Raw genomic sequence first — 26,162 nt, 5'->3', positions numbered from 1 at the left:
TGACAAAGCGTTAGCATATAGTTTTTATTAATGAAAAAAATATTTTAAAAATACCTTATTTACATACATTTTCAGACCCTTTGCTATGAGACTGGAAATTGAGCTCAGGTCCATCCTGTTTCCATTGATCATCCTTGAGATGTTTCTTCAACTTGATTGGAGTCCACCTGTGGTAAATTCAAATGATTGGTCATTTCTGCAGCATTGAAGGTACCCAAGAACACAGTGGCTTCCATCACTCTTAAATAGAAGAAGTTTGGAACCACCAAGCCTCTTCCAAGTTCCGGCTGCACACGATAATTCCCGATTTCTCATGTCTACCTCACATAATGTTCCACAGAAAGAGCCATAATACCCATTAAATATTTTAAAAATACCTTATTTACGTACGTTTTCAGACCCTTTGCTATGAGGCTGGAAATTGAGCTCAGGTCCATCCTGTTTCCATTGATCATCCTTGAGATGTTTCTTCAACTTGATTGGAGTCCACCTGTGGTAAATTCAAATGATTGGTCATTTCTGCAGCATTGAAGGTACCCAAGAACACAGTGGCTTCCATCACTCTTAAATAGAAGAAGTTTTGAACCACCAAGCCTCTTCCAAGAGCCGCTGCACACAATAATTCCCGGCTTCTCAAGCCTTATTGTTTAATTAATTGACTAAGTAATTTCTGATTTCATTAGGTTCTGAGAGCGATAAATGTCCCCCCCAGCCAAAGTCAGTCACACCCTTAGTTTTCAAATCATTCGGTTTCAGTAGTGTAGTGGTTATCACGTTCGCCTCACACGCGAAAGGTCCCCGGTTCGAGACCGGGCGGAAACACATTTTAACAGATTGGTCCTTCGCACTTCTCAGTATTTGCTATTCAGACTTTAGTTTCAGTAGTGTATTGGTTATCACGTTCGCCTCACACGCGAAAGTCAGTCACACCCTTAGTTTTCCAATCATTCGGTTTCCGTAGTGTAGTGGTTATCACGTTCGCCTCACATGCGAAAGGTCCCTGGTTCGAAACCGGGTGGAAACATTTTGTAATATTCAATATTTCCCAATGCCCAGAGGCTAGCATTTGGTTTGAAACAGTTGAGGTTTGTCTAAACCTTGCTGTCTACCTCTCCGACCAGTGGATCAATGTTGCCGTTTTTTTGGGGACCTCCACCATGAGATCTGTATGAATGTGACCAGACTGACAGCTTCTCTGAGCCAGGCAAATTAATTTATCAGGGTCATTGTAATGGATATATCCAAAGAAATGGCAATATAATCCAAGGTAAAACAAACAAAAATGTAGATTGTTTTCTGTCATTTCAGCTGCTTGATGTGATTGTGTGATAGATTTAGTTGGCTGGCTAGCAAAGGAAAAGAAGCTAGCCTGCATAGGTACAGTGCATTCGGAAAGTTTTCAGACCCCTTACTTTTTTCCACATTTTGTTACGTTACAGCCTTATACTAAAATGGATGAAATAAAATAAAATCTATCTACACACAATACCACATAATGACAAAGCGATAGCATATAGTTTTTATTAATGAAAAAAATATTTTAAAAATACCTTATTTACATACATTTTCAGACCCTTTGCTATGAGACTGGAAATTGAGCTCAGGTCCATCCTGTTTCCATTGATCATCCTTGAGATGTTTCTTCAACTTGATTGGAGTCCACCTGTGGTAAATTCAAATGATTGGTCATTTCTGCAGCATTGAAGGTACCCAAGAACACAGTGGCTTCCATCACTCTTAAATAGAAGAAGTTTGGAACCACCAAGCCTCTTCCAAGTTCCGGCTGCACACGATAATTCCCGGCTTCTCATGTCTACCTCACATAATATCCCAAATTGAGTTCCACAGAAAGAGCCATAATACCCATTAAATATTTTAAAAATACCTTATTTACGTAAGTTTTCAGACCCTTTGCTATGAGGCTGGAAATTGAGCTCAGGTCCATCCTGTTTCCATTGATCATCCTTGAGATGTTTCTTCAACTTGATTGGAGTCCACCTGTGGTAAATTCAAATGATTGGTCATTTCTGCAGCATTGAAGGTACCCAAGAACACAGTGGCTTCCATCACTCTTAAATGGAAGAAGTTTTGAACCACCAAGCCTCTTCCAAGAGCCGCTGCACACAATAATTCCCGGCTTTTCAAGCCTTATTGTTTAATTAATTGACTAAGTAATTTCTGATTTCATTATTTTCTGAGAGCGATAAATGTCCCACCCAGCCAAAGTCAGTCACACCCTTAGTTTTCCAATCATTCGGTTTCCGTAGTGTAGTGGTTATCACGTTCGCCTCACACGCGAAAGGTCCCCGGTTCGAGACCGGGCGGAAACACATTTTAACAGATTGGTCCTTCGCACTTCTCAGTATTTGCTATTCAGACTTTAGTTTCAGTAGTGTATTGGTTATCACGTTCGCCTCACACGCGAAAGTCAGTCACACCCTTAGTTTTCCAATCATTCGGTTTCCATAGTGTAGTGGTTATCACGTTCGCCTCACACGCGAAAGGTCCCCGGTTCGAAACCGGGTGGAAACATTTTGTAATATTCAATATTTCCCAATGCCCAGAGGCTAGCATTTGGTTTGAAACAGTTGAGGTTTGTCTAAACCTTGCTGTCTACCTCTCCGACCAGTGGATCAATGTTGCCGTTTTTTTGGGGACCTCCACCATGCGATCTGTATGAATGTGACCAGACTGACAGCTTCTCTGAGCCAGGCAAATTCATTTATCAGGGTCATTGTAATGGATATATCCAAAGAAATGGCAATATAATCCAAGGTAAAACAAACAAAAATGTAGATCGTTTTCTGTCATTTCAGCTGCTTGATGTGATTGTGTGATAGATTTAGTTGGCTGGCTAGCAAAGGAAAAGAAGCTAGCCTGCATAGGTACAGTGCATTCGGAAAGTTTTCAGACCCCTTACTTTTTTCCACATTTTGTTACGTTACAGCCTTATACTAAAATGGATAAATAAAATAAAATCTATCTACACACAATACCACATAATGACAAAGCGATAGCATATAGTTTTTATTAATGAAAAAAATATTTTAAAAATACCTTATTTACATACATTTTCAGACCCTTTGCTATGAGACTGGAAATTGAGCTCAGGTCCATCCTGTTTCCATTGATCATCCTTGAGATGTTTCTTCAACTTGATTGGAGTCCACCTGTGGTAAATTCAAATGATTGGTCATTTCTGCAGCATTGAAGGTACCCAAGAACACAGTGGCTTCCATCACTCTTAAATAGAAGAAGTTTGGAACCACCAAGCCTCTTCCAAGTTCCGGCTGCACACGATAATTCCCGGCTTCTCATGTCTACCTCACATAATATCCCAAATTGAGTTCCACAGAAAGAGCCATAATACCCATTAAATATTTTAAAAATACCTTATTTACGTAAGTTTTCAGACCCTTTGCTATGAGGCTGGAAATTGAGCTCAGGTCCATCCTGTTTCCATTGATCATCCTTGAGATGTTTCTTCAACTTGATTGGAGTCCACCTGTGGTAAATTCAAATGATTGGTCATTTCTGCAGCATTGAAGGTACCCAAGAACACAGTGGCTTCCATCACTCTTAAATGGAAGAAGTTTTGAACCACCAAGCCTCTTCCAAGAGCCGCTGCACACAATAATTCCCGGCTTTTCAAGCCTTATTGTTTAATTAATTGACTAAGTAATTTCTGATTTCATTATTTTCTGAGAGCGATAAATGTCCCACCCAGCCAAAGTCAGTCACACCCTTAGTTTTCCAATCATTCGGTTTCCGTAGTGTAGTGGTTATCACGTTCGCCTCACACGCGAAAGGTCCCCGGTTCGAGACCGGGCGGAAACACATTTTAACAGATTGGTCCTTCGCACTTCTCAGTATTTGCTATTCAGACTTTAGTTTCAGTAGTGTATTGGTTATCACGTTCGCCTCACACGCGAAAGTCAGTCACACCCTTAGTTTTCCAATCATTCGTTTTCCATAGTGTAGTGGTTATCACGTTCGCCTCACACGCGAAAGGTCCCCGGTTCGAAACCGGGTGGAAACATTTTGTAATATTCAATATTTCCCAATGCCCAGAGGCTAGCATTTGGTTTGAAACAGTTGAGGTTTGTCTAAACCTTGCTGTCTACCTCTCCGACCAGTGGATCAATGTTGCCGTTTTTTTGGGGACCTCCACCATGCGATCTGTATGAATGTGACCAGACTGACAGCTTCTCTGAGCCAGGCAAATTCATTTATCAGGGTCATTGTAATGGATATATCCAAAGAAATGGCAATATAATCCAAGGTAAAACAAACAAAAATGTAGATCGTTTTCTGTCATTTCAGCTGCTTGATGTGATTGTGTGATAGATTTAGTTGGCTGGCTAGCAAAGGAAAAGAAGCTAGCCTGCATAGGTACAGTGCATTCGGAAAGTTTTCAGACCCCTTACTTTTTTCCACATTTTGTTACGTTACAGCCTTATACTAAAATGGATAAAATAAAATAAAATCTATCTACACACAATACCACATAATGACAAAGCGATAGCATATAGTTTTTATTAATGAAAAAAATATTTTAAAAATACCTTATTTACATACATTTTCAGACCCTTTGCTATGAGACTGGAAATTGAGCTCAGGTCCATCCTGTTTCCATTGATCATCCTTGAGATGTTTCTTCAACTTGATTGGAGTCCACCTGTGGTAAATTCAAATGATTGGTCATTTCTGCAGCATTGAAGGTACCCAAGAACACAGTGGCTTCCATCACTCTTAAATGGAAGAAGTTTTGAACCACCAAGCCTCTTCCAAGAGCCGCTGCACACAATAATTCCCGGCTTTTCAAGCCTTATTGTTTAATTAATTGACTAAGTAATTTCTGATTTCATTATTTTCTGAGAGCGATAAATGTCCCACCCAGCCAAAGTCAGTCACACCCTTAGTTTCCAATCATTCGGTTTCCGTAGTGTAGTGGTTATCACGTTCGCCTCACACGCGAAAGGTCCCCGGTTCGAGACCGGGCGGAAACACATTTTAACAGATTGGTCCTTCGCACTTCTCAGTATTTGCTATTCAGACTTTAGTTTCAGTAGTGTATTGGTTATCACGTTCGCCTCACACGCGAAAGTCAGTCACACCCTTAGTTTTCCAATCATTCGGTTTCCGTAGTGTAGTGGTTATCACGTTCGCCTCACACGCGAAAGGTCCCTGGTTTGAAACCGGGTGGAAACATTTTGTAATATTCAATATTTCCCAATGTCCAGAGGCTAGCATTTGGTTTGAAACAGTTGAGGTTTGTCTAAACCTTGCTGTCTACCTCTCCGACCAGTGGATCAATGTTGCCGTTTTTTTGGGGACCTCCACCATGCGATCTGTATGAATGTGACCAGACTGACAGCTTCTCTGAGCCAGGCAAATTCATTTATCAGGGTCATTGTAATGGATATATCCAAAGAAATGGCAATATAATCCAAGGTAAAACAAACAAGAATGTAGATCGTTTTCTGTCATTTCAGCTGCTTGATGTGATTGTGTGATAGATTTAGTTGGCTGGCTAGCAAAGGAAAAGAAGCTAGCCTGCATAGGTACAGTGCATTCGGAAAGTTTTCAGACCCCTTACTTTTTTCCACATTTTGTTACGTTACAGCCTTATACTAAAATGGATAAAGAAAATAAAATCTATCTACACACAATACCACATAATGACAAAGCGATAGCATATAGTTTTTATTAATGAAAAAAATATTTTAAAAATACCTTATTTACATACATTTTCAGACCCTTTGCTATGAGACTGGAAATTGAGCTCAGGTCCATCCTGTTTCCATTGATCATCCTTGAGATGTTTCTTCAACTTGATTGGAGTCCACCTGTGGTAAATTCAAATGATTGGTCATTTCTGCAGCATTGAAGGTACCCAAGAACACAGTGGCTTCCATCACTCTTAAATAGAAGAAGTTTGGAACCACCAAGCCTCTTCCAAGTTCCGGCTGCACACGATAATTCCCGGCTTCTCATGTCTACCTCACATAATATCCCAAATTGAGTTCCACAGAAAGAGCCATAATACCCATTAAATATTTTAAAAATACCTTATTTACGTAAGTTTTCAGACCCTTGGCTATGAGGCTGGAAATTGAGCTCAGGTCCATCCTGTTTCCATTGATCATCCTTGAGATGTTTCTTCAACTTGATTGGAGTCCACCTGTGGTAAATTCAAATGATTGGTCATTTCTGCAGCATTGAAGGTACCCAAGAACACAGTGGCTTCCATCACTCTTAAATGGAAGAAGTTTTGAACCACCAAGCCTCTTCCAAGAGCCGCTGCACACAATAATTCCCGGCTTTTCAAGCCTTATTGTTTAATTAATTGACTAAGTAATTTCTGATTTCATTATTTTCTGAGAGCGATAAATGTCCCACCCAGCCAAAGTCAGTCACACCCTTAGTTTTCCAATCATTTGGTTTCCGTAGTGTAGTGGTTATCACGTTCGCCTCACACGCGAAAGGTCCCCGGTTCGAGACCGGGCGGAAACACATTTTAACAGATTGGTCCTTCGCACTTCTCAGTATTTGCTATTCAGACTTTAGTTTCAGTAGTGTATTGGTTATCACGTTCGCCTCACACGCGAAAGTCAGTCACACCCTTAGTTTTCCAATCATTCGGTTTCTGTAGTGTAGTGGTTATCACGTTCGCCTCACACGCGAAAGGTCCCCGGTTCGAAACCGGGTGGAAACATTTTGTAATATTCAATATTTCCCAATGCCCAGAGGCTAGCATTTGGTTTGAAACAGTTGAGGTTTGTCTAAACCTTGCTGTCTACCTCTCCGACCAGTGGATCAATGTTGCCGTTTTTTTGGGGACCTCCACCATGCGATCTGTATGAATGTGACCAGACTGACAGCTTCTCTGAGCCAGGCAAATTCATTTATCAGGGTCATTGTAATGGATATATCCAAAGAAATGGCAATATAATCCAAGGTAAAACAAACAAAAATGTAGATTGTTTTCTGTCATTTCAGCTGCTTGATGTGATTGTGTGATAGATTTAGTTGGCTGGCTAGCAAAGGAAAAGAAGCTAGCCTGCATAGGTACAGTGCATTCGGAAAGTTTTCAGACCCCTTACTTTTTTCCACATTTTGTTACGTTACAGCCTTATACTAAAATGGATGAAATAAAATAAAATCTATCTACACACAATACCACATAATGACAAAGCGATAGCATATAGTTTTTATTAATGAAAAAAATATTTTAAAAATACCTTATTTACATACATTTTCAGACCCTTTGCTATGAGACTGGAAATTGAGCTCAGGTCCATCCTGTTTCCATTGATCATCCTTGAGATGTTTCTTCAACTTGATTGGAGTCCACCTGTGGTAAATTCAAATGATTGGTCATTTCTGCAGCATTGAAGGTACCCAAGAACACAGTGGCTTCCATCACTCTTAAATAGAAGAAGTTTGGAACCACCAAGCCTCTTCCAAGTTCCGGCTGCACACGATAATTCCCGGCTTCTCATGTCTACCTCACATAATATCCCAAATTGAGTTCCACAGAAAGAGCCATAATACCCATTAAATATTTTAAAAATACCTTATTTACGTAAGTTTTCAGACCCTTTGCTATGAGGCTGGAAATTGAGCTCAGGTCCATCCTGTTTCCATTGATCATCCTTGAGATGTTTCTTCAACTTGATTGGAGTCCACCTGTGGTAAATTCAAATGATTGGTCATTTCTGCAGCATTGAAGGTACCCAAGAACACAGTGGCTTCCATCACTCTTAAATGGAAGAAGTTTTGAACCACCAAGCCTCTTCCAAGAGCCGCTGCACACAATAATTCCCGGCTTCTCAAGCCTTATTGTTTAATTAATTGACTAAGTAATTTCTGATTTCATTAGGTTCTGAGAGCGATAAATGTCCCACCCAGCCAAAGTCAGTCACACCCTTAGTTTTCCAATCATTCGGTTTCCGTAGTGTAGTGGTTATCACGTTCGCCTCACACCCGAAAGGTCCCCGGTTCGAGACCGGGCGGAAACACATCTTAACAGATTGGTCCTTCGCACTTCTCAGTATTTGCTATTCAGACTTTAGTTTCAGTAGTGTATTGGTTATCACGTTCGCCTCACACGCGAAAGTCAGTCACACCCTTAGTTTTCCAATCATTCGGTTTCCGTAGTGTAGTGGTTATCACATTCGCCTCACATGCGAAAGGTCCCCGGTTCGAAACCGGGTGGAAACATTTTGTAATATTCAATATTTCCCAATGCCCAGAGGCTAGCATTTGGTTTGAAACAGTTGAGGTTTGTCTAAACCTTGCTGTCTACCTCTCCGACCAGTGGATCAATGTTGCCGTTTTTTTGGGGACCTCCACCATGCGATCTGTATGAATGTGACCAGACTGACAGCTTCTCTGAGCCAGGCAAATTCATTTATCAGGGTCATTGTAATGGATATATCCAAAGAAATGGCAATATAATCCAAGGTAAAACAAACAAAAATGTAGATCGTGTTCTGTCATTTCAGCTGCTTGATGTGATTGTGTGATAGATTTAGTTGGCTGGCTAGCAAAGGAAAAGAAGCTAGCCTGCATAGGTACAGTGCATTCGGAAAGTTTTCAGACCCCTTACTTTTTTCCACATTTTGTTACGTTACAGCCTTATACTAAAATGGATGAAATAAAATAAAATCTATCTACACACAATACCACATAATGACAAAGTGATAGCATATAGTTTTTATTAATGAAAAAAATATTTTAAAAATACCTTATTTACATACATTTTCAGACCCTTTGCTATGAGACTGGAAATTGAGCTCAGGTCCATCCTGTTTCCATTGATCATCCTTGAGATGTTTCTTCAACTTGATTGGAGTCCACCTGTGGTAAATTCAAATGATTGGTCATTTCTGCAGCATTGAAGGTACCCAAGAACACAGTGGCTTCCATCACTCTTAAATAGAAGAAGTTTGGAACCACCAAGCCTCTTCCAAGTTCCGGCTGCACACGATAATTCCCGGCTTCTCATGTCTACCTCACATAATATCCCAAATTGAGTTCCACAGAAAGAGCCATAATACCCATTAAATATTTTAAAAATACCTTATTTACGTAAGTTTTCAGACCCTTTGCTATGAGGCTGGAAATTGAGCTCAGGTCCATCCTGTTTCCATTGATCATCCTTGAGATGTTTCTTCAACTTGATTGGAGTCCACCTGTGGTAAATTCAAATGATTGGTCATTTCTGCAGCATTGAAGGTACCCAAGAACACAGTGGCTTCCATCACTCTTAAATGGAAGAAGTTTTGAACCACCAAGCCTCTTCCAAGAGCCGCTGCACACAATAATTCCCGGCTTCTCAAGCCTTATTGTTTAATTAATTGACTAAGTAATTTCTGATTTCATTAGGTTCTGAGAGCGATAAATGTCCCACCCAGCAAAAGTCAGTTACACCCTTAGTTTTCCAATCATTCGGTTTCCGTAGTGTAGTGGTTATCACGTTCGCCTCACACGCGAAAGGTCCCCGGTTCGAGACCGGGCGGAAACACATCTTAACAGATTGGTCCTTCGCACTTCTCAGTATTTGCTATTCAGACTTTAGTTTCAGTAGTGTATTGGTTATCACGTTCGCCTCACACGCGAAAGTCAGTCACACCCTTAGTTTTCCAATCATTCGGTTTCCGTAGTGTAGTGGTTATCACGTTTCCCTCACACGCGAAAGGTCCCCGGTTCGAAACCGGGTGGAAACATTTTGTAATATTCAATATTTCCCAATGCCCAGAGGCTAGCATTTGGTTTGAAACAGTTGAGGTTTGTCTAAACCTTGCTGTCTACCTCTCCGACCAGTGGATCAATGTTGCCGTTTTTTTGGGGACCTCCACCATGCGATCTGTATGAATGTGACCAGACTGACAGCTTCTCTGAGCCAGGCAAATTCATTTATCAGGGTCATTGTAATGGATATATCCAAAGAAATGGCAATATAATCCAAGGTAAAACAAACAAAAATGTAGATAGTTTTCTGTCATTTCAGCTGCTTGATGTGATTGTGTGATAGATTTAGTTGGCTGGCTAGCAAAGGAAAAGAAGCTAGCCTGCATAGGTACAGTGCATTCGGAAAGTTTTCAGACCCCTTACTTTTTTCCACATTTTGTTACGTTACAGCCTTATACTAAAATGGATGAAATAAAATAAAATCTATCTACACACAATACCACATAATGACAAAGCGATAGCATATAGTTTTTATTAATGAAAAAAATATTTTAAAAATACCTTATTTACATACATTTTCAGACCCTTTGCTATGAGACTGGAAATTGAGCTCAGGTCCATCCTGTTTCCATTGATCATCCTTGAGATGTTTCTTCAACTTGATTGGAGTCCACCTGTGGTAAATTCAAATGATTGGTCATTTCTGCAGCATTGAAGGTACCCAAGAACACAGTGGCTTCCATCACTCTTAATAGAAGAAGTTTGGAAGCACCAAGCCTCTTCCAAGTTCCGGCTGCACACGATAATTCCCGGCTTCTCATGTCTACCTCACATAATATCCCAAATTGAGTTCCACAGAAAGAGCCATAATACCCATTAAATATTTTAAAAATACCTTATTTACATACGTTTTCAGACCCTTTGCTATGAGGCTGGAAATTGAGCTCAGGTCCATCCTGTTTCCATTGATCATCCTTGAGATGTTTCTTCAACTTGATTGGAGTCCACCTGTGGTAAATTCAAATGATTGGTCATTTCTGCAGCATTGAAGGTACCCAAGAACACAGTGGCTTCCATCACTCTTAAATGGAAGAAGTTTTGAACCACCAAGCCTCTTCCAAGAGCCGCTGCACACAATAATTCCCGGCTTCTCAAGCCTTATTGTTTAATTAATTGACTAAGTAATTTCTGATTTCAATAGGTTCTGAGAGCGATCAATGTCCCACCCAGCCAAAGTCAGCCACACCCTTAGTATTCCACTCATTGGGTTTCCGTAGTGTAGTGGTTATCACGTTCGCCTAACATGCGGAAGGTCCCCGGTTCGAGACTGGGCGGAAACACATTTTAACAAATTGGTCCTTCGCACTTCTCAGTATTTGCTGTTCAGACTTTAGTTTCAGTAGTGTATTGGTTATCACGTTCGCCTCACATGCGAAAGTCAGTCACACCCTTAGTTTTCCAATCATTCAGTTTCCGTAGTGTAGTGGTTATCACGTTCGCCTTACACGCGAAAGGTCCCCGGTTCGAGACCGGGCGGAAACACATTTTAACAAATTAGTATTTGCTATTCAGACTTTAGTTTCAGTAGTGTATTGGTTATCACGTTCGCCTCACACGCGAAAGTCAGTCACATCCTTAGTTTTCCAATCATTCGGTTTCCGTAGTGTAGTGGTTATCATGTTCGCCTCACACGTGAAAGGTCCCCGGTTCGAAACCGGGTGGAAACATTTTGTAATATTCAATATTTCCCAATGCCCAGAGGTTAGCATTTGGTTTGAAACAGTTGAGGTTTGTCTAAACCTTGCTGTCTACCTCTCCGACCTGTGGATCAATGTTGCCGTTTTTTTGGGGACCTCCACCATGCGATCTTTATGAATGTGACCAGACTGACAGCTTCTCTGAGCCAGGCAAATTCATTTATCAGGGTCATTGTAATGGATATATCCAAAGAAATGGCCATATAATCCAAGGTAAAACAAACAAAAATGTAGATCGTTTTCTGTCATTTCAGCTGCTTGATGTGATTGTGTGATAGATTTAGTTGGCTGGCTAGCAAAGGAAAAGAAGCTAGCCTGCATAGGTACAGTGCATTCGGAAAGTTTTCAGACCCCTTACTTTTTTCCACATTTTGTTACGTTACAGCCTTATACTAAAATGGATGAAATAAAATAAAATCTATCTACACACAATACCACATAATGACAAAGCGATAACATATAGTTTTTATTAATGAAAAAAATATTTTAAAAATACCTTATTTACATACATTTTCAGACCCTTTGCTATGAGACTGGAAATTGAGCTCAGGTCCATCCTGTTTCCATTGATCATCCTTGAGATGTTTCTTCAACTTGATTGGAGTCCACCTGTGGTAAATTCAAATGATTGGTCATTTCTGCAGCATTGAAGGTACCCAAGAACACAGTGGCTTCCATCACTCTTAAATAGAATAAGTTTGGAACCACCAAGCCTCTTCCAAGTTCCGGCTGCACACGATAATTCCCGGCTTCTCATGTCTACCTCACATAATATCCCAAATTGAGTACCACAGAAAGAGCCATAATACCCATTAAATATTTTAAAAATACCTTATTTACGTACGTTTTCAGACCCTTTGCTATGAGGCTGGAAATTGAGCTCAGGTCCATCCTGTTTCCATTGATCAACCTTGACATGTTTCTTCAACTTGATTGGAGTCCACCTGTGGTAAATTCAAATGATTGGTCATTTCTGCAGCATTGAAGGTACCCAAGAACACAGTGGCTTCCATCACTCTTAAATGGAAGAAGTTTTGAACCACCAAGCCTCTTCCAAGAGCCGCTGCACACAATAATTCCCGGCTTCTCAAGCCTTATTGTTTAATTAATTGACTAAGTAATTTCTGATTTCATTAGGTTCTGAGAGCGATAAATGTCCCACCCAGCCAAAGTCAGCCACACCCTTAGTATTCCACTCATTGGGTTTCCGTAGTGTAGTGGTTATCACGTTCGCCTCACACGCGAAAGTCAGTCACACCCTTAGTTTTCCACTCATTGGGTTTCCGTAGTGTAGAGGTTATCACGTTCGCCTAACACGCGAAAGGTCCCCGGTTCGAGACCGGGCGGAAACACATTTTAACAAATTGGTCCTTCGCACTTCTCAGTATTTGCTATTCAGACTTTAGTTTCAGTAGTGTATTGGTTATCACGTTCGCCACACACGCCAAAGTCAGTCACACCCTCAGTCTTCCAATCTTTTGGTTTCCGTAGTGTAGTGGTTATCACGTTCGCCTCACACGCGAAAGGTCTCTGGTTCGAAACCGGGCGGAAACATTTTGTAATATTCAATATTTCCCAATGCCCAGAGGCTAGCATTGGGTTTGAAACAGTTGAGGTTTGTCTAAACCTTGCTGTCTACCTCTCCGACCAGTGGATCAATGTTGCCGTTTTTTTGGGGACCTCCACCATGCGATCTGTATGAATGTGACCAGACTGACAGCTTCTCTGAGCCAGGCAAATTCATTTATCAGGGTCATTGTAATGGATATATCCAAAGAAATGGCAATATAATCCAAGGTAAAACAAACAAAAATGTAGATTGTTTTCTGTCATTTCAGCTGCTTGATGTGATTGTGTGATAGATTTTGTTGGCTGGCTAGCAAAGGAAAAGAAGCTAGCCTGCATAGGTACAGTGCATTCGGAAAGTTTTCAGACCCCTTACTTTTTTCCACATTTTGTTACGTTACAGCCTTATACTAAAATGGATGAAATAAAATAAAATCTATCTACACACAATACCACATAATGACAAAGCGATAACATATAGTTTTTATTAATGAAAAAAATATTTTAAAAATACCTTATTTACATACATTTTCAGACCCTTTGCTATGAGACTGGAAATTGAGCTCAGGTCCATCCTGTTTCCATTGATCATCCTTGAGATGTTTCTTCAACTTGATTGGAGTCCACCTGTGGTAAATTCAAATGATTGGTCATTTCTGCAGCATTGAAGGTACCCAAGAACACAGTGGCTTCCATCACTCTTAAATAGAATAAGTTTGGAACCACCAAGCCTCTTCCAAGTTCCGGCTGCACACGATAATTCCCGGCTTCTCATGTCTACCTCACATAATATCCCAAATTGAGTACCACAGAAAGAGCCATAATACCCATTAAATATTTTAAAAATACCTTATTTACGTACGTTTTCAGACCCTTTGCTATGAGGCTGGAAATTGAGCTCAGGTCCATCCTGTTTCCATTGATCAACCTTGACATGTTTCTTCAACTTGATTGGAGTCCACCTGTGGTAAATTCAAATGATTGGTCATTTCTGCAGCATTGAAGGTACCCAAGAACACAGTGGCTTCCATCACTCTTAAATGGAAGAAGTTTTGAACCACCAAGCCTCTTCCAAGAGCCGCTGCACACAATAATTCCCGGCTTCTCAAGCCTTATTGTTTAATTAATTGACTAAGTAATTTCTGATTTCATTAGGTTCTGAGAGCGATAAATGTCCCACCCAGCCAAAGTCAGCCACACCCTTAGTATTCCACTCATTGGGTTTCCGTAGTGTAGTGGTTATCACGTTCGCCTCACACGCGAAAGTCAGTCACACCCTTAGTTTTCCACTCATTGGGTTTCCGTAGTGTAGAGGTTATCACGTTCGCCTAACACGCGAAAGGTCCCCGGTTCGAGACCGGGCGGAAACACATTTTAACAAATTGGTCCTTCGCACTTCTCAGTATTTGCTATTCAGACTTTAGTTTCAGTAGTGTATTGGTTATCACGTTCGCCACACACGCCAAAGTCAGTCACACCCTCAGTCTTCCAATCTTTTGGTTTCCGTAGTGTAGTGGTTATCACGTTCGCCTCACACGCGAAAGGTCTCTGGTTCGAAACCGGGCGGAAACATCTTGTAATATTCAATATTTCCCAATGCCCAGAGGCTAGCATTGGGTTTGAAACAGTTGAGGTTTGTCTAAACCTTGCTGTCTACCTCTCCGACCAGTGGATCAATGTTGCCGTTTTTTTGGGGACCTCTACCATGCGATCTGTATGAATGTGACCAGACTGACAGCTTCTCTGAGCCAGGCAAATTCATTTATCAGGGTCATTGTAATGGATATATCCAAAGAAATGGCAATATAATCCAAGGTAAAACAAACAAAAATGTAGATTGTTTTCTGTCATTTCAGTTGCTTGATGTGATTGTGTGATAGATTTAGTTGGCTGGCTAGCAAAGGAAAAGAAGCTAGCCTGCATAGGTACAGTGCATTCGGAAAGTTTTCAGACCCCTTACTTTTTTCCACATTTTGTTACGTTACAGACTTATACTAAAATGGATTAAATAAAATAAAATCTATCTACACACAATACCACATAATGACAAAGCGATAACATATAGTTTTTATTAATGAAAAAAATATTTTTAAAATACCTTATTTACATACATTTTCACATTTTGTTATGTTACAGCCTTATAATAAAATGGATGAAATAAAATAAAATCTATCTACACACAATACCACATAATGACAAAGCGATAACATATAGTTTTTATTAATGAAAAAAATATTTTAAAAATACCTTATTTACATACATTTTCAGACCCTTTGCTATGAGGCTGGAAATTGAGCTCAGGTCCACCCTGTTTCCATTGATCATCCTTGAGATGTTTCTTCAACTTGATTGGAGTCCACCTGTGGTAAATTCAAATGATTGGTCATTTCTGCAGCATTGAAGGTACCCAAGAACACAGTGGCTTCCATCACTCTTAAATGGAAGAAGTTTTGAACTACCAAGCCTCTTCCAAGAGCCGCTGCACACAATAATTCCCGGCTTCTCAAGCCTTATTGTTTAATTAATTGACTAAGTAATTTCTGATTTCATTAGGTTCTGAGAGCGATAAATGTCCCACCCAGCCAAAGTCAGCCACACCCTTACTATTCCACTCATTTGGTTTCCGTAGTGTAGTGGTTATCATGTTCGCCTCTCACGCGAAAGTCAGTCACACCCTTAGTCTTCCAATCTTTCGGTTTCCGTAGTGTAATGGTTATCACGTTCGCCTAACACGCGAAAGGTCCCCGGTTCGAGACCGGGCGGAAACACATTTTAACAAATTGGTCCTTCGCACTTCTCAGTATTTGCTATTCAGACTTTAGTTTCAGTAGTGTATTGGTTATCACGTTCGCCACACACGCGAAAGTCAGTCACACCCTAAGTCTTCCAATCTTTCGGTTTCCGTAGTGTAGTGGTTATCACGTTCGCCTCACAAGCGAAAGGTCTCTGGTTCGAAACCGGGCGGAAACATTTTGTAATATTCAATATCTCCCAATGCCCAGAGGCTAGCATTGGGTTTGAAACAGTTGAGGTTTGTCTAAACCTTGCTGTCTACCTCTCCGACCTGTGGATCAATGTTGCCGTTTTTTTGGGGACCTCCACCATGCGATCTGTATGAATGTGACCAGACTGACAGCTTCTCTGAGCCAGGCAAATTCATTTATCAGGGTCATTGTAATGGATATATCCAAAGAAATGGCAATATAATCCAAGGTAAAACAAACAAAAATGTAGATTGTTTTCTGTCATTTCAGTTGCTTGATGTGATTGTGTGATAGATTTAGTTGGCTGGCTAGCAAAGTAAAAGAAGCTAGCCTGCATAGGTACAGTGCATTGGGAAAGTTTTCAGACCCCTTACTTTTTTCCACATTTTGTTACGTTACAGCCTTATACTAAAATGGATGAAATAAAATAAAATCTATCTACACACAATACCACATAATGACAAAGCGATAACATATCGTTTTTATTAATGAAAAAAATATTTTAAAAATACCTTATTTACATACATTTTCAGACCATTTGCTATGAGGTTGGAAATTGAGCTCAGGTCCATCCTGTTTCCATTGATCATCCTTGAGATGTTTCTTCAACTTGATTGGAGTCCACCTGTGGTAAATTCAAATGATTGGTCATTTCTGCAGCATTGAAGGTACCCAAGAACACAGTGGCTTCCATCACTCTTAAATGGAAGAAGTTTGGAACCACCAAGCCTCTTCCAAGTTCCGGCTGCACACGATAATTCCCGGCTTCTCATGTCTACCTCACATAATATCCCAAATTGAGTTCCACAGAAAGAGCCATAATACCCATTAAATATTTTAAAAATACCTTATTTACGTAAGTTTTCAGACCCTTTGCTATGAGGCTGGAAATTGAGCTCAGGTCCATCCTGTTTCCATTGATCATCCTTGAGATGTTTCTTCAACTTGATTGGAGTCCACCTGTGGTAAATTCAAATGATTGGTCATTTCTGCAGCATTGAAGGTACCCAAGAACACAGTGGCTTCCATCACTCTTAAATGGAAGAAGTTTTGAACCACCAAGCCTCTTCCAAGAGCCGCTGCACACAATAATTCCCGGCTTCTCAAGCCTTATTGTTTAATTAATTGACTAAGTAATTTCTGATTTCATTAGGTTCTGAGAGCGATAAATGTCCCACCCAGCCAAAGTCAGCCACACCCTTAGTACTCCACTCATTGGGTTTCCGTAGTGAAGTGGTTATCACGTTCGCCTCACACGCGAAAGGTCCCCGGTTCGAGACCGGGCGGAAACACATTTTAACAAATTGGTCCTTCGAACTTCTCAGTATTTGCTATTCAGACTTTAGTTTCAGTAGTGTATTGGTTATCACGTTCGCCTCACACGCGAAAGTCAGTCACACCCTTAGTTTTCCACTCATTGGGTTTCCGTAGTGTAGAGGTTATCACGTTCGCCTAACACGCGAAAGGTCCCCGGTTCGAGACCGGGCGGAAACACATTTTAACAAATTGGTCCTTCGCACTTCTCAGTATTTGCTATTCAGACTTTAGTTTCAGTAGTGTATTGGTTATCACGTTCGCCACACACGCCAAAGTCAGTCACACCCTCAGTCTTCCAATCTTTTGGTTTCCGTAGTGTAGTGGTTATCACGTTCGCCTCACACGCGAAAGGTCTCTGGTTCGAAACCGGGCGGAAACATCTTGTAATATTCAATATTTCCCAATGCCCAGAGGCTAGCATTGGGTTTGAAACAGTTGAGGTTTGTCTAAACCTTGCTGTCTACCTCTCCGACCAGTGGATCAATGTTGCCGTTTTTTTGGGGACCTCTACCATGCGATCTGTATGAATGTGACCAGACTGACAGCTTCTCTGAGCCAGGCAAATTCATTTATCAGGGTCATTGTAATGGATATATCCAAAGAAATGGCAATATAATCCAAGGTAAAACAAACAAAAATGTAGATTGTTTTCTGTCATTTCAGTTGCTTGATGTGATTGTGTGATAGATTTAGTTGGCTGGCTAGCAAAGGAAAAGAAGCTAGCCTGCATAGGTACAGTGCATTCGGAAAGTTTTCAGACCCCTTACTTTTTTCCACATTTTGTTACGTTACAGACTTATACTAAAATGGATTAAATAAAATAAAATCTATCTACACACAATACCACATAATGACAAAGCGATAACATATAGTTTTTATTAATGAAAAAAATATTTTTAAAATACCTTATTTACATACATTTTCACATTTTGTTATGTTACAGCCTTATAATAAAATGGATGAAATAAAATAAAATCTATCTACACACAATACCACATAATGACAAAGCGATAACATATAGTTTTTATTAATGAAAAAAATATTTTAAAAATACCTTATTTACATACATTTTCAGACCCTTTGCTATGAGGCTGGAAATTGAGCTCAGGTCCACCCTGTTTCCATTGATCATCCTTGAGATGTTTCTTCAACTTGATTGGAGTCCACCTGTGGTAAATTCAAATGATTGGTCATTTCTGCAGCATTGAAGGTACCCAAGAACACAGTGGCTTCCATCACTCTTAAATGGAAGAAGTTTTGAACTACCAAGCCTCTTCCAAGAGCCGCTGCACACAATAATTCCCGGCTTCTCAAGCCTTATTGTTTAATTAATTGACTAAGTAATTTCTGATTTCATTAGGTTCTGAGAGCGATAAATGTCCCACCCAGCCAAAGTCAGCCACACCCTTACTATTCCACTCATTTGGTTTCCGTAGTGTAGTGGTTATCATGTTCGCCTCTCACGCGAAAGTCAGTCACACCCTTAGTCTTCCAATCTTTCGGTTTCCGTAGTGTAATGGTTATCACGTTCGCCTAACACGCGAAAGGTCCCCGGTTCGAGACCGGGCGGAAACACATTTTAACAAATTGGTCCTTCGCACTTCTCAGTATTTGCTATTCAGACTTTAGTTTCAGTAGTGTATTGGTTATCACGTTCGCCACACACGCGAAAGTCAGTCACACCCTAAGTCTTCCAATCTTTCGGTTTCCGTAGTGTAGTGGTTATCACGTTCGCCTCACAAGCGAAAGGTCTCTGGTTCGAAACCGGGCGGAAACATTTTGTAATATTCAATATCTCCCAATGCCCAGAGGCTAGCATTGGGTTTGAAACAGTTGAGGTTTGTCTAAACCTTGCTGTCTACCTCTCCGACCTGTGGATCAATGTTGCCGTTTTTTTGGGGACCTCCACCATGCGATCTGTATGAATGTGACCAGACTGACAGCTTCTCTGAGCCAGGCAAATTCATTTATCAGGGTCATTGTAATGGATATATCCAAAGAAATGGCAATATAATCCAAGGTAAAACAAACAAAAATGTAGATTGTTTTCTGTCATTTCAGTTGCTTGATGTGATTGTGTGATAGATTTAGTTGGCTGGCTAGCAAAGTAAAAGAAGCTAGCCTGCATAGGTACAGTGCATTGGGAAAGTTTTCAGACCCCTTACTTTTTTCCACATTTTGTTACGTTACAGCCTTATACTAAAATGGATGAAATAAAATAAAATCTATCTACACACAATACCACATAATGACAAAGCGATAACATATCGTTTTTATTAATGAAAAAAATATTTTAAAAATACCTTATTTACATACATTTTCAGACCATTTGCTATGAGGTTGGAAATTGAGCTCAGGTCCATCCTGTTTCCATTGATCATCCTTGAGATGTTTCTTCAACTTGATTGGAGTCCACCTGTGGTAAATTCAAATGATTGGTCATTTCTGCAGCATTGAAGGTACCCAAGAACACAGTGGCTTCCATCACTCTTAAATGGAAGAAGTTTGGAACCACCAAGCCTCTTCCAAGTTCCGGCTGCACACGATAATTCCCGGCTTCTCATGTCTACCTCACATAATATCCCAAATTGAGTTCCACAGAAAGAGCCATAATACCCATTAAATATTTTAAAAATACCTTATTTACGTAAGTTTTCAGACCCTTTGCTATGAGGCTGGAAATTGAGCTCAGGTCCATCCTGTTTCCATTGATCATCCTTGAGATGTTTCTTCAACTTGATTGGAGTCCACCTGTGGTAAATTCAAATGATTGGTCATTTCTGCAGCATTGAAGGTACCCAAGAACACAGTGGCTTCCATCACTCTTAAATGGAAGAAGTTTTGAACCACCAAGCCTCTTCCAAGAGCCGCTGCACACAATAATTCCCGGCTTCTCAAGCCTTATTGTTTAATTAATTGACTAAGTAATTTCTGATTTCATTAGGTTCTGAGAGCGATAAATGTCCCACCCAGCCAAAGTCAGCCACACCCTTAGTACTCCACTCATTGGGTTTCCGTAGTGAAGTGGTTATCACGTTCGCCTCACACGCGAAAGGTCCCCGGTTCGAGACCGGGCGGAAACACATTTTAACAAATTGGTCCTTCGAACTTCTCAGTATTTGCTATTCAGACTTTAGTTTCAGTAGTGTATTGGTTATCACGTTCGCCTCACACGCGAAAGTCAGTGACACCCTTAGTTTTCCAATCATTCGGTTTCCGTAGTGTAGTGGTTATCACGTTCGCCTCACACGCGAAAGGTCCCCGGTTTGAAACCGGGCGGAAACATTTTGTAATATTCAATATTTCCCAATGCCCAGAGGCTAGCATTTGGTTTGAAACAGTTGAGGTTTGTCTAAACCTTGCTGTCTACCTCTCCGACCTGTGGATCAATGTTGCCGTTTTTTTGGGGACCTCCACCATGAGATCTGTATGAATGTGACCAGACTGACAGCTTCTCTGAGCCAGGCAAATTCATTTATCAGAGTCATTGTAATGGATATATCCAAAGAAATGGCAATATAATCCAAGGTAAAACAAACAAAAATGTAGATTGTTTTCTGTCATTTCAGCTGCTTGATGTGATTGTGTGATAGATTTAGTTGGCTGGCTAGCAAAGGAAAAGAAGCTAGCCAGCATAGGTACAGTGCATTCGGAAAGTTTTCAGACCCCTTACATTTTTCCACATTTTGTTACGTTACAGCCTTATACTAAAATGGATGAAATAAAATAAAATCTATCTACACACAATACCACATAATGACAAAGCGATAACATATCGTTTTTATTAATGAAAAAAATATTTTAAAAATACCTTATTTACATACATTTTCAGACCCTTTGCTATGAGGCTGGAAATTGAGCTCAGGTCCATCCTGTTTCCATTGATCATCCTTGAGATGTTTCTTCAACTTGATTGGAGTCCACCTGTGGTAAATTCAAATGATTGGTCATTTCTGCAGCATTGAAGGTACCCAAGAACACAGTGGCTTCCATCACTCTTAAATAGAAGAAGTTTGGAACCACCAAGCCTCTTCCAAGTTCCGGCTGCACACGATAATTCCCGGCTTCTCATGTCTACCTCACATAATATCCCAAATTGAGTACCACAGAAAGAGCCATAATACCCATTAAATATTTTAAAAATACCTTATTTACGTACGTTTTCAGACCCTTTGCTATGAGGCTGGAAATTGAGCTCAGGTCCATCCTGATTCCATTGATCATCCTTGAGATGTTTCTTCAACTTGATTGGAGTCCACCTGTGGTAAATTCAAATGATTGGTCATTTCTGCAGCATTGAAGGTAACCAAGAACACAGTGGCTTCCATCACTCTTAAATGGAAGAAGTTTTGAACCACCAAGCCTCTTCCAAGAGCCGCTGCACACAATAATTCCCGGCTTCTCAAGCCTTATTGTTTAATTAATTGGCTAAGTAATTTCTGATTTCATTAGGTTCTGAGAGCGATAAATATCCCACCCAGCCAAAGTCAGCCACACCCTTAGTATTCCACTCATTGGGTTTCCGTAGTGTAGTGGTTATCACGTTCGCCTAACACGCGAAAGGTCCTCGGTTTGAGACTGGGTGGAAAACATTTTAACAAATTGGTCCTTCGCACTTCTCAGTATTTCCTATTCAGACTTTAGTTTCAGTAGTGTATTGGTTATCACGTTCGCCTCACACGCGAAAGTCAGTCACACCCTTATTTTTGTAATCGTTCGGCTTCCGTAGTGTAGTGGTTATCACGTTCGCCTCACACGCGAAAGGTCCCCGGTTCGAAACTGGGCGGAAACATTTTGTAATATTCAATATTTCCCAATGCCCAGAGGCTAGCATTTGGTTTGAAACAGTTGAGGTTTGTCTAAACCTTGCTGTCTACCTCTCCGACCTGTGGATCAATGTTGCCGTTTTTTTGGGGACCTCCTCCATGCGATCTGTATGAATGTGACCAGACTGACAGCTTCTCTGAGCCAGGCAAATTCATTTATCAGGGTCATTGTAATGGATATATCCAAAGAAATGGCAATATAATCCAAGGTAAAACAAAATAAAATGTAGATCGTTTTCTGTCATTTCAGCTGCTTGATGTGATTGTGTGATAGATTTAGTTGGCTGGCTAGCAAAGGAAAAGAAGCTAGCCTGCATAGGTACAGTGCATTCGGAAAGTTTTCAGACCCCTTACTTTTTTCCACATTTTGTTACGTTACAGCCTTATACTAAAATGGATGAAATAAAATAAAATCTATCTACACACAATACCACATAATGACAAAGCGATAACATATAGTTTTTATTAATGAAAAAAATATTTTAAAAATACCTTATTTACATACATTTTCAGACCCTTTGCTATGAGGCTGGAAATTGAGCTCAGGTCCATCCTGTTTCCATTGATCATCCTTGAGATGTTTCTTCAACTTGATTGGAGTCCACCTGTGGTAAATTCAAATGATTGGTCATTTCTGCAGCATTGAAGGTACCCAAGAACACAGTGGCTTCCATCACTCTTAAATGGAAGAAGTTTTGAACCACCAAGCCTCTTCCAAGAGCCGCTGCACACAATAATTCCCGGCTTCTCAAGCCTTATTGTTTAATTCATTGACTAAGTAATTTCTGATTTCATTAGGTTCTGAGAGCGATAAATGTCCCACCCAGCCAAAGTCAGCCACACCCTTACTATTCCACTCATTGGGTTTCTGTAGTGTAGTGGTTATCACGTTCGCCTAACACCCGAAAGGTCCCCGGTTCGAGACCGGTCGGAAACACATTTTAACAAAGTGGTCCTTCGCACTTCTCAGTATTTGCTATTCAGACTTTAGTTTCAGTAGTGAATTAGTTATCACATTCGCCTCACACGCGAAAGTCAGTCACACCCTTAGTTTTCCAATCATTCGGCTTCTGTAGTGTAGTGGTTATCACGTTCGCCTCACACGCGTAAGGTCCCCGGTTCGAAACCGGGTGGAGACATTTTGTAATATTCAATATTTCCCAATGCCCAGAGGCTAGCATTTGGTTTGAAACAGTTGAGGTTTGTCTAAACCTTGCTGTCTACCTCTCCGACCTGTGGATCAATGTTGCCGTTTTTTTGGGGACCTCCACCATGCGATCTGTATGACTGTGACCAGACTGACAGCTTCTCTGAGCCAGGCAAATTCATTTATCAGGGTCATTGTAATGGATATATCCAAAGAAATGGCAATATAATCCAAGGTAAAACAAACAAAAATGTAGATCGTTTTCTGTCATTTCAGCTGCTTGATGTGATTGTGTGATAGATTTAGTTGGCTGGCTAGCAAAGGAAAATAAGCTAGCCTGCATAGGTACAGTGCATTGGGAAAGTTTTCAGACCCCTTACTTTTTTCCACATTTTGTTTCGTTACAGCCTTATACTAAAATGGATGAAATAAAATAAAATCTATCTACACACAATACCACATAATGACAAAGCGATAACATATAGTTTTTATTAATGAAAAAAATATTTTAAAAATACCTTATTTACATACATTTTCAGACCCTTTGCTATGAGGCTGGAAATTGAGCTCAGGTCCATCCTGTTTCCATTGATCATCCTTGAGATGTTTCTTCAACTTGATTGGAGTCCACCTGTGGTAAATTCAAATGATTGGTCATTTCTGCAGCATTGAAGGTACCCAAGAACACAGTGGCTTCCATCACTCTTAAATAGAAGAAGTTTGGAACCACCAAGCCTCTTCCAAGTTCCGGCTGCACACGATAATTCCCGGCTTCTCATGTCTACCTCACATAATATCCCAAATTGAGTACCACAGAAAGAGCCATAATACCCATTAAATATTTTAAAAATACCTTATTTACGTACGTTTTCAGACCCTTTGCTATGAGGCTGGAAATTGAGCTCAGGTCCATCCTGTTTCCATTGATCATCCTTGAGATGTTTCTTCAACTTGATTGGAGTCCACCTGTGGTAAATTCAAATGATTGGTCATTTCTGCAGCATTGAAGGTACCCAAGAACACAGTGGCTTCCATCACTCTTAAATGGAAGAAGTTTTGAACCACCAAGCCTCGTCCAAGAGCCGCTGCACACAATAATTCCCGGCTTCTCAAGCCTTATTGTTTAATTAATTGACTAAGTAATTTCTGATTTCATTAGGTTCTGAGAGCGATAAATGTCCCACCCAGCCCAAGTCAGCCACACCCTTAGTTTTCCAGTCATTGGGTTTCTGTAGTGTAGTGGTTATCACGTTCGCCTAACACGCGAAAGGTCCCCGGTTCGAGACCGGGCGGAAACACATTTTAACAAATTGGTCCTTCGCACTTCTCAGTATTTGCTATTCAGACTTTAGTTTCAGTAGTGTATTAGTTATCACGTTCGCCTCACACGCGAAAGTCAGTCACACCCTTAGTTTTCCAATAATTTGGTTTCCGTAGTGTAGTGGTTATCACGTTTACCTCACACGCGAAAGGTCCCCGGTTCGAAACCGGGCAGAAACATTTTGTAATATTCAATATTTCCCAATGCCCAGAGGCTAGCATTTGGTTTGAAACAGTTGAGGTTTGTCTAAACCTTGCTGTCTACCTCTCCGACCTGTGGATCAATGTTGCCGTTTTTTTGGGGACCTCCACCATGCGATCTGTATGACTGTGACCAGACTGACAGCTTCTCTGAGCCAGGCAAATTCATTTATCAGGGTCATTGTAATGGATATATCCAAAGAAATGGCAATATAATCCAAGGTAAAACAAACAAAAATGTAGATCGTTTTCTGTCATTTCAGCTGCTTGATGTGATTGTGTGATAGATTTAGTTGGCTGGCTAGCAAAGGAAAAGAAGCTAGCCTGCATAGGTACAGTGCATTGGGAAAGTTTTCAGACCCCTTACTTTTTTCCACATTTTGTTTCGTTACAGCCTTATACTAAAATGGATGAAATAAAATAAAATCTATCTACACACAATACCACATAATGACAAAGCGATAACATATAGTTTTTATTAATGAAAAAAATATTTTAAAAATACCTTATTTACATACATTTTCAGACCCTTTGCTATGAGGCTGGAAATTGAGCTCAGGTCCATCCTGTTTCCATTGATCATCCTTGAGATGTTTCTTCAACTTGATTGGAGTCCACCTGTGGTAAATTCAAATGATTGGTCATTTCTGCAGCATTGAAGGTACCCAAGAACACAGTGGCTTCCATCACTCTTAAATGGAAGAAGTTTTGAACCACCAAGCCTCTTCCAAGAGCCGCTGCACACAATAATTCCCGGATTCTCAAGCCTTATTGTTTAATTAATTGACTAAGTAATTTCTGATTTCATTAGGTTCTGAGAGCGATAAATGTCCCACCCAGCCCAAGTCAGCCACACCCTTAGTACTCCACTCATTGGGTTTCTGTAGTGTAGTGGTTATCACGTTCGCCTAACACATGAAAGGTCCCCGGTTAGAGCCCGTCGGAAACACATTTTAACAAATTGGTCCTTCGCACTTCTCAGTATTTGCTATTCAGACTTTAGTTTCAGTAGTGAATTAGTTATCACATTCGCCTCACACGCGAAAGTCAGTCACACCCTTAGTTTTCCAATCATTCGGTTTCCGTAGTGTAGTGGTTATCACGTTCGCCTCACACGCGAAAGGTCCCCGGTTCGAAACCTGGCGGAAACATTTTGTAATATTCAATATTTCCCAATGCCCAGAGGCTAGCATTTGGTTTGAAACAGTGGAGGTTTGTCTAAACCTTGCTGTCTACCTCTCCGACCTGTGGATCAATGTTGCCGTTTTTTTGGGGACCTCCACCATGCGATCTGTATGAATGTGACCAGACTGACAGCTTCTCTGAGCCAGGCAAATTCATTTAT

At 40.5% G+C, this 26,162-nt stretch overlaps 27 non-coding genes across 27 annotated transcripts; all 27 read left to right on the top strand.

Moving 5' to 3' along the window:
- Positions 1-749: 749 nt before the first annotated feature.
- On the top strand, positions 750-822 carry trnav-cac. The gene has a single exon. It is a non-coding gene; the product is annotated as a tRNA-Val (tRNA).
- Positions 823-951: 129 nt separating this feature from the next.
- Positions 952-1,024, top strand: trnav-cac. Its single transcript has one exon. It is a non-coding gene; the product is annotated as a tRNA-Val (tRNA).
- A 1,233-nt stretch (positions 1,025-2,257) lies between these two features.
- trnav-cac lies at positions 2,258-2,330 on the top strand. Its single transcript has one exon. It is a non-coding gene; the product is annotated as a tRNA-Val (tRNA).
- A 129-nt stretch (positions 2,331-2,459) lies between these two features.
- On the top strand, positions 2,460-2,532 carry trnav-cac. Its single transcript has one exon. It is a non-coding gene; the product is annotated as a tRNA-Val (tRNA).
- Positions 2,533-3,764: 1,232 nt separating this feature from the next.
- On the top strand, positions 3,765-3,837 carry trnav-cac. Its single transcript has one exon. It is a non-coding gene; the product is annotated as a tRNA-Val (tRNA).
- A 128-nt stretch (positions 3,838-3,965) lies between these two features.
- Positions 3,966-4,039, top strand: trnav-cac. The gene has a single exon. It is a non-coding gene; the product is annotated as a tRNA-Val (tRNA).
- Positions 4,040-4,936: 897 nt separating this feature from the next.
- trnav-cac lies at positions 4,937-5,009 on the top strand. Its single transcript has one exon. It is a non-coding gene; the product is annotated as a tRNA-Val (tRNA).
- A 1,434-nt stretch (positions 5,010-6,443) lies between these two features.
- Positions 6,444-6,516, top strand: trnav-cac. Its single transcript has one exon. It is a non-coding gene; the product is annotated as a tRNA-Val (tRNA).
- A 129-nt stretch (positions 6,517-6,645) lies between these two features.
- Positions 6,646-6,718, top strand: trnav-cac. The gene has a single exon. It is a non-coding gene; the product is annotated as a tRNA-Val (tRNA).
- A 1,435-nt stretch (positions 6,719-8,153) lies between these two features.
- On the top strand, positions 8,154-8,226 carry trnav-cac. The gene has a single exon. It is a non-coding gene; the product is annotated as a tRNA-Val (tRNA).
- A 1,233-nt stretch (positions 8,227-9,459) lies between these two features.
- On the top strand, positions 9,460-9,532 carry trnav-cac. The gene has a single exon. It is a non-coding gene; the product is annotated as a tRNA-Val (tRNA).
- Positions 9,533-10,966: 1,434 nt separating this feature from the next.
- trnav-aac lies at positions 10,967-11,039 on the top strand. Its single transcript has one exon. It is a non-coding gene; the product is annotated as a tRNA-Val (tRNA).
- A 129-nt stretch (positions 11,040-11,168) lies between these two features.
- trnav-uac lies at positions 11,169-11,241 on the top strand. Its single transcript has one exon. It is a non-coding gene; the product is annotated as a tRNA-Val (tRNA).
- Positions 11,242-12,735: 1,494 nt separating this feature from the next.
- Positions 12,736-12,808, top strand: trnav-aac. Its single transcript has one exon. It is a non-coding gene; the product is annotated as a tRNA-Val (tRNA).
- A 129-nt stretch (positions 12,809-12,937) lies between these two features.
- Positions 12,938-13,010, top strand: trnav-cac. Its single transcript has one exon. It is a non-coding gene; the product is annotated as a tRNA-Val (tRNA).
- A 1,309-nt stretch (positions 13,011-14,319) lies between these two features.
- On the top strand, positions 14,320-14,392 carry trnav-aac. The gene has a single exon. It is a non-coding gene; the product is annotated as a tRNA-Val (tRNA).
- Positions 14,393-14,521: 129 nt separating this feature from the next.
- trnav-cac lies at positions 14,522-14,594 on the top strand. The gene has a single exon. It is a non-coding gene; the product is annotated as a tRNA-Val (tRNA).
- A 1,123-nt stretch (positions 14,595-15,717) lies between these two features.
- On the top strand, positions 15,718-15,790 carry trnav-aac. Its single transcript has one exon. It is a non-coding gene; the product is annotated as a tRNA-Val (tRNA).
- Positions 15,791-15,919: 129 nt separating this feature from the next.
- trnav-cac lies at positions 15,920-15,992 on the top strand. The gene has a single exon. It is a non-coding gene; the product is annotated as a tRNA-Val (tRNA).
- Positions 15,993-17,225: 1,233 nt separating this feature from the next.
- On the top strand, positions 17,226-17,298 carry trnav-cac. Its single transcript has one exon. It is a non-coding gene; the product is annotated as a tRNA-Val (tRNA).
- Positions 17,299-17,427: 129 nt separating this feature from the next.
- trnav-aac lies at positions 17,428-17,500 on the top strand. The gene has a single exon. It is a non-coding gene; the product is annotated as a tRNA-Val (tRNA).
- Positions 17,501-17,629: 129 nt separating this feature from the next.
- On the top strand, positions 17,630-17,702 carry trnav-cac. Its single transcript has one exon. It is a non-coding gene; the product is annotated as a tRNA-Val (tRNA).
- A 1,123-nt stretch (positions 17,703-18,825) lies between these two features.
- Positions 18,826-18,898, top strand: trnav-aac. Its single transcript has one exon. It is a non-coding gene; the product is annotated as a tRNA-Val (tRNA).
- Positions 18,899-19,027: 129 nt separating this feature from the next.
- trnav-cac lies at positions 19,028-19,100 on the top strand. Its single transcript has one exon. It is a non-coding gene; the product is annotated as a tRNA-Val (tRNA).
- A 1,233-nt stretch (positions 19,101-20,333) lies between these two features.
- Positions 20,334-20,406, top strand: trnav-cac. Its single transcript has one exon. It is a non-coding gene; the product is annotated as a tRNA-Val (tRNA).
- A 129-nt stretch (positions 20,407-20,535) lies between these two features.
- On the top strand, positions 20,536-20,608 carry trnav-cac. The gene has a single exon. It is a non-coding gene; the product is annotated as a tRNA-Val (tRNA).
- A 3,913-nt stretch (positions 20,609-24,521) lies between these two features.
- Positions 24,522-24,594, top strand: trnav-aac. Its single transcript has one exon. It is a non-coding gene; the product is annotated as a tRNA-Val (tRNA).
- The last annotated feature ends 1,568 nt before the right edge of the window (positions 24,595-26,162 follow it).

This window comes from Oncorhynchus mykiss, unplaced genomic scaffold (genome assembly GCF_013265735.2).
Source record: "Oncorhynchus mykiss isolate Arlee unplaced genomic scaffold, USDA_OmykA_1.1 un_scaffold_464, whole genome shotgun sequence".
In the NCBI taxonomy this organism is placed as follows: domain Eukaryota; kingdom Metazoa; phylum Chordata; class Actinopteri; order Salmoniformes; family Salmonidae; genus Oncorhynchus; species Oncorhynchus mykiss.
This window is presented reverse-complemented; position numbering and strand designations above follow the sequence as displayed.